The sequence below is a fragment of the Rhinopithecus bieti genome, unplaced genomic scaffold, assembly GCF_001698545.2.
Source record: "Rhinopithecus bieti isolate Rb0 unplaced genomic scaffold, ASM169854v2 scaffold_72467, whole genome shotgun sequence".
In the NCBI taxonomy this organism is placed as follows: Eukaryota; Metazoa; Chordata; class Mammalia; order Primates; family Cercopithecidae; genus Rhinopithecus; species Rhinopithecus bieti.
In genome coordinates, this window is record NW_016826821.1 from 486100 (window position 1) to 493196 (window position 7097).

Consider the following 7097-nt stretch of genomic DNA (forward strand, 5'->3'; position numbering starts at 1 on the left):
ATATATAGGGATTCATTTTAACCATACTGTCTCCTTTTTTTTTTTTTTTTTTTAGAGATGGGGTCCCCCTTTGCTACCCAGGCTGGATTCAAACTCCTGGGCTCAAGCAGTCCTCTTGCTCCACCTCCTGAGTATGTATTCTCTACTTTTATATGGGTTGGGAAGTTTTCCACAATAAAAAATTTTCAGAACTCCAAACAGTTTTCTCTGCAGTGCCATCTAATGGCTCTCTCCTCACTGCTCCTGTCTCTTTTTTGTCTGCTCCTCTCCATCTGAAACATTTCTTCCTGGCTTCAGAAATGGCTGCTCTCCTTATTCTGTTTATTATTATTATTATTTTGAGGTGGAGTCTTGCTCTGTCACCCAGGCTGGAATGCAGTGGTGTGATCACAGCTCACTGCAACCTCTGCCTCCCAGGTTCAAGTGATTCGCCTGCCTCAGCCTCCCAAGTAACTGGGACTACAGGTGTATACCACCACACCTGGCTGATTTTTGTATTTTTAGTAGAGATGGGGTTTCGCCATGTTGGCTAGGCTGGCCTCGAACTCCTGACCTCAAGTGATTTGCCCACCTCGGCCTCCCAAAGTGGGGGGATTACAGGTATGAGCCACTGCGCCTAGCCCTTATTCCATTTATTTGCCTCAAGTTCCCCAAATCTTAGGAGCTCCTTCTGTTCTTGCTCTCTTTGTCCTCTCTGTGAAAGTCTTTAAATGGCCCTTCTCGTATCATTCAGCCACCGTTTCTCGCATCTCGGTGTTCTTCCTGGCTTCTAGTTTCTGTGCACTCTGTGGTTTGCAGAACTTGTTGCCCAATACCTTGTCTTTGCACATGCGCTGAGTGACCTTTCTGCTGCTTTTATTGGCACTATCGACAGCTTCTTTTCTTTCTCTTAGAAAACAAAACATTCACCTCCTTCAATTAAAAAAAATATTTCATGTAATTGTTTCAGTTTGCAACATATCTGTCATTTAAAACAACTCCAAACAATACAGAAGTGGAACAAGTAAAAATGTCACCTTGTTCTCCTGAACACTATTTTTATTGCTAACTTTCTAATGCTCTCACCAATCTCTCCGTGATACCTGAGTTCATTCCTGCCCTGACCTCTGCCTTAGATCCCCCGGGACAGCATGTAGAGTATGGAACCAAAGACCACAGCCCATTGATTCTTCAGGCTGAGGGATGGAGTCAGTTAAAGGGACAGAAGTAAATAAAATTGAGAAGCCTGGGCACAGTGGCTCATACCTGTAATCCCAGCACTTTGGGAGGCTGAGGTAGGAGATATCTTGAGCTCAGGAGATCGAGGCTGCAGTGAGCTATGATCATGCCACTGCACTTAAGCCTGGGTGACAGAGTGAGACCTTGTCTTAAAAAAGAAAAAAAAAATAGAGAAGAGAGCAAAAGGGAGCTAGGAGTGAGTGGGAGGAGGATGATTGGCAGCTGCTGGAAGTGGGACAAGGAGTTAAATGTTCTTTGTGTCCAGCTCCCACAACTCCCCCACCTTTCCCTCGGTCTTGGTCATGGCTTTTGATCTCTTTTGGGAGCTACAAGGTGCAGAAGCTTCTTCAGAGAGTCTGCTGATGAAGCACTGTTCAGCATGTGGACTTAGAATGAAGCCTCCTTGACCACCACTACGGCGGTTTCTGCTCTTGGCTATGGGCTTGGACCCATTCTAGCGGGCACCCTCCCCAAGCATGGCCAGCCCTATAGGTATACTCGCCTCCTGTTGTTGTCTCCATTAAGCCATCAAGCCACTGACTTACCAACAGTCTACCTATCGTCATCTGTATCTGGATCCTTCAAGTTGTAGCTTTGCTGCCCTTCCAGGAGTTCCCTGACCTTCTAGAGGAAGTCACTCAAGAAATTTGACTCCCTGGTTTAAATCACTAATCTTTCCAGGCTTCATGACTTCTTGGAAATTGTCTTAAGATTTTATCAATGTTAAAATAATTAAGACTATGTAGAAATGTGGGAAACTGTTTATAATCCAATGTTAGATTTTTAAAAAGTAGTATATCCAATAGGGTATCTTTTCTCCATAGTAACCAGGTATAATGTCTTTGTTGGCATGGACAAGAAGAAGGGAACGTGTAAGAATGAAGAGTCATGATCTAGTAGGTTGGATTATCAGGGTTTTTTCCTCTTAAAAGTTCTCTGTTAATAACTTTTTATAAAAATCAGTTGGCTGAGATGTTTCCCTGTTTCAGTTCAACATTTAAAGTTCTGTTTCCAGGCCGAGTGCGGTGGCTCATGCCTGTAATCCTAACACTTTGGAAGGCCAAGGCAGGTGGATCGCTGGGGGCCAGGAGTTCGAGGCCAGAATTTGAGGCCAGCCAGGCCAGCATGGCAAAACCTCTGTTTCTACTAAAAATACAAAAATTAGCTGGGCGTGGTGGCAAGCACCTGTAATCCTAGCTACTTGAGAGACTGAGGCACGAGAATCACTTGAACCTGGAAGGAAGAGGTTGCAGTGAGCTGAGATGGTGCCACTACACTCCAGCCTGGGTGACAGAGCCAGACTCAGACTCAAAAAAAAAAAAAAAAAAAAAAAAAAAAAAAAAAAAAAATTCTGTCTCCAGTCTCCAGTCTTGGTCAGGCGTGCTTTACCCAGCGTCAGATGCTCTGGGTGGAATCTTCACAAAAGCACCATGTTGCTCATCGCCCTGGAGGAGGCCACGGAGTTATCTTTCATTTCCCTGCACCTTCCTTCTTATTGGGACAATGGCTGCAAGTTAGCACCACTCCTTCCACACCTTTTCTGTGCCCTTTCCCCCAGTTTTTAGCAGTTCCATTCTGCTGACAGCTAGTTATGTAAGACCTATTATAATGGGATTTCTCTCATTCACTGCCTCTGAATTGACTTCTTTCCTGTGAACTGGGATATCTCAGGGGTGATATGAACCCAGAGAGCCTTCTTATCAGACAGGTCTGATGCACCCACTAAAAGCAAACGTCTCTACAGTTACAAGCACCAATACACTTTGTAATTATGGACTCTGATGTCATTCCTAAATGTCTCTAAATAATTTTACAAATATTCACTGGGATTAAGTGGCATAGTCCCTATCATAAAAATGGAGTTAAGAAGGTATTTCCCCTTCACCACTGTCCTCAGGGGAAACAGAGTTTGTAAAGAGAGGCCAAGTTTCTGGGGTTTGAACTTTCTGATTCTTCGAACATTCTTTAAGAACTCCAACTATATTTTGCTATCATTTCTACTGTCCACAAAATCCTGGATAGTAAAGAAAACAGAGACATGTAAGATCAAAAAGTTTTGCATAGCTGTGTCAAAAAATGGAGACGCCAGAATAAATAATCCAGTTTTAATCACAGTGAAAGGATACCCAAACTTTCACTTCAAGTGGGGCAGGCATAAAGAAGGAACTCTGTAGCTAAGATTTCTTTACTCATTTCAGTGGGCTTGCCACACTGTGTCTCCTTGGGGAAGTGTCTCTAGTTCACTAGCTGAATTGCTGTGGGTGAGAACTATGAAGCCTTGGCTGCCTACCTGCTCTGCCAGCCACCAGATACACCTGAGCCCTTTCTCAGGGCTTGAGAGTAAGTTGGATCCCTGCCAGGGCTGGCTTCTGGCCAGAGAGGCAACTCAGCTCAATTGGTCTACTGGAAGCTTACTAGCTTTCACCTGTCCATGCTACAAAGCCAGCAGTGTTAACTGCACTAGGCTTCCAGCCCACTGAGCTCTTGTCAGTCACTAGAGCCTAAACAAGGTGGCCTGGCTCAGTCTACAAACTCCAGCTGGAAGAGAAGCAGAATTGTGCTACATGCTCCTATTACCCTACACCCAGAGGAGATGAATGCAAACTAAAATGCAGCCAACTGGGGGTTGCTTGTCAGTTTTCTTTGGAAGCACCTGAAATGAAGCAGTCAGCTCATGAATTTCTGCAATGGTAGAGAGCTTCAGTACTCAAGCAAGAGGAAATTACTAATAATTTCAATAATATGTGGCATCTCTGAGCTCAGGAATACCTTCTAGCTACAAAATTCTACTGATCAGGCATTTCCTGTGGTAAAGAGGTTCTAAGCCTACTTGTTTAGAAGACTTCAACTTATTTCAGTAGTAAGACTGGGTTTGTTATGACCAAAGTTACATTCTACGAGAGGCCAATGTGTGGGGGAAAGGGATATCTGGAAGTCTCTACTCTTTCTTCCCTGAGGGTTCATGGAAGTTGATGGAGTTTCCCAAACCAGGGTTGGAACTTTCGGAGAAACAGCCCTCCTTCATCCAGTCAGGATGTTTCTACAGAGGACAAAGACTGCTGCATAGTACTCATTATGTGCCGCCATGCTAAGTTCTTCATATGCCTAGCTGATTAAATGTATTCCTCCCTTTCTCCCTTTGGGGTATACTTACTCTAGGACCCTCTATTTTTTGCTTTCTCTTTTTTTTTTTTTTTTTTTTTTTTTTTTTGAGATGGAGTTTCACTCTTGTTGCTCAGGCTGGAGTGCAATGGCGTGATCTCAGCTCACTGCAGCCTACACCTCCCGGGTTCAAGCAATTCTCCCACCTCAACCTCCTGAGTAGCTGGGATTACAGGCATGGGCCACCACGCCCTGCTAATTTTTGCATTTTTAGTAGAGTCGGGGTTTTTCACCATGTTGACCAGGCTGGTCTCGAACTCCTGATCTCAGGTAATCCACCCACCTCGACCTCCCAAAGTGCTGGGATTATAGGCATGAACCACCACGCCCAGCTGGACTCTCATCTCTTTAGCCAGGAGGAAATCGAGATTCAAAGAGGTTGAGTGGCCCAAAGTCACACAGGGTGGTGAATGGTGGAGCTGAGTTTCAAAACCCTGGTTCAGATGATGCCAAAGCTCTGCCCCCTATAGCATTCTGCCTGCCTGACTCCGAGCGGAAGTTGTCAGACTTGATATTAGCACTACTCACTTCAGATTGGCACTTGTGAGCTCACTGGAATGCCGCCTGTGAATACACTGTGGTTTAGAAGATGGGTGGGAGAGGACAGTGCTTCAGACTGAGAACAAGAAGAACAGGAAGGATATGGACCAAATTCCTGAGGCTAGAGGTGAGTGGGTTCCCCAGTAGGTGTGAAAAAAGAGAAGGCTGTGAGAAACCTTAAGCTATTACAGTCTAATTATATCTCCTAAATGTCTGAGTGTCAGTTAACCATGACATTGTGAATAATGCACCTGGAAAGAGGTGACACTATTGCACCAAGGTTTACTTCACATAAAGTGCTAAGTTTCCCCGTGCATAGAAATTTGAATTATTATGTTTAAATTAATCACGCAGAGTGCATTATAAAAGTCCCAGCGAAGAGCTGTGATTCTCCACTCAACAGAAGTAGGAGCTGAAGGACTCAGGGAACAAGTAACCAGACGAGAGTCATCATGGTAACTGGTGTCAGGTATGGGGTAAGAGTTTACAATCCCTTGTTGGAATCCAGTTTTTATTTTCTTAGATTAGTAAACCAAAGCTGAGCTCAAACACACTTCCTTTCTTGTGCAGTCCACTCTTAGGAGTGACATCTCATGTAGGACAAATGCTGTTATTTATTGTTTTTCCCATAGCGCTCTCATCCCACTGCCAACCCTGTGTGGAGTTAGACATTCTTATTCCGACTTACAGATTAGAAAACAGAAGCAGAAACATGGCAAAAGACTTGCTGACATTCCACTGCTGGCTCCTGGCAGAGTCAGAAGCCTGGCATCCTTTCCTCCAGGTCACACTGTCCTCCAACTGATCCTGCCTGAAATTGAGCAGGGCAGCCAGGGTTCACACAGGGGTTATGCCTCCAAGCCATTACTGTGAAGGGGAAGAAGCAAATGTGAATAAAACTACAAAACTGGCTATATTTTAAAACACAGACTTTGGTACCCAGATCAATAGGTCTATGTAAGTCTTGGCCTAGAGGTTCCCTCAGCCACTGCCCAAAGGATACCATGCGACCTTTTCCTTCCTTCTTCCCTTCCTCCCTCTTCTCCCTTCCTCCCCATTCCCTCTCTGCCTCTGTCTTGTCTGGCCTTCCTAGGTCAAAGCAGAGCTCATTAATATAACAAAAGAGCTATGTGGTATGGCTCACATTCTCCTTCCTTTGCTTGAGACCTTTGTCGATTCAAAGCTCTGAGCTCTCCTTTTGGCAAATGTTCTATCCACTGATCAGAGAGTATGATACAGGGTCCCTTGGTCCCTCAGACACAGCCATATCCCCTGCTGAACATTATTTGATTGCTAGAATTGGTACATGTGCCTCTGATCAACAAATAAACGATCACAGCATCTAGAAAATTGGAGAACCGTAGGCTAGGCATGATGGCTCATGCTTGTAATCCCAGCACTTTGAGAAGCTGAGGGAGGCAGATCACTTGAGGCCATGAGTTCGAGACCAGCCTGGCCAACGTAGTAAAACTCCGTCTCTACCAAAAATACAAAAATTAGCCAGGCGTGGTGGCTCACGCTTGTAGTCCCAGCTACTCAGGAGGCTGAGGCAAGAGAATCACTTCAACCCAGGAGGCAGAGGTTGCAGTGAGCAGAGATCACACCACTGCACTGTAGCCTGGGTGACAGAGACTCTGTCCAAAAAAAAAAAAAAAAAAAAAAAAAAAAAAAAAAAAAAAAGGAAAACTGGAGAATCCTCCTCTTAGAGGCACCCAGTAAGAAAACGTACCAATCTGAGGCATCTGTAGGACAGCCATGAAAAGGGTTTGCCTGGGCCTTGGAGACAAAATCATCCGGATTCCTCATGAACTAGAAAAGATTCAACTTCTCTAAGCCTCAGATTCCTTATCTATAAAATGGCAAACCTAACACTATCCCTGCAGGTTGTTGTAAGAATAAAGTGCCAAGCGCAGTGGCAGGCAAACAGAGGTGCAATAAATGTCCATTTTCCTCTCTGCAGTCCTTTCTTTAGCTCCATATAAAGGTGTGTTCCCAACTGAGTGACACCATTTGAAGAGTTCATTCTTATCTTAAGAAATAAAATTATCACCTTAAGAAACAAAATTCTCTATACCCTAACCTTTATACCTGAAAGGCTAACAACTTACTATGTCGGGGCAAATGCCACCAAATGGCACTAGGTTTGGGAAAGAAGAGCCTGGTATGTGCTGTGCATT

The 7097-nt window shown here is 44.5% G+C and overlaps 1 long non-coding RNA gene across 1 annotated transcript; it reads right to left on the reverse strand.

Annotated features, from left to right (window-relative positions):
• Positions 1 to 670: 670 nt before the first annotated feature.
• LOC108523150 (uncharacterized) lies at positions 671 to 7097 on the reverse strand. Its single transcript, XR_001883723.1, has 3 exons — positions 7029 to 7097; positions 5609 to 5787; positions 671 to 912 (listed from the first exon to the last, which is right to left on the reverse strand). It is a non-coding gene; the product is annotated as an uncharacterized LOC108523150 (long non-coding RNA).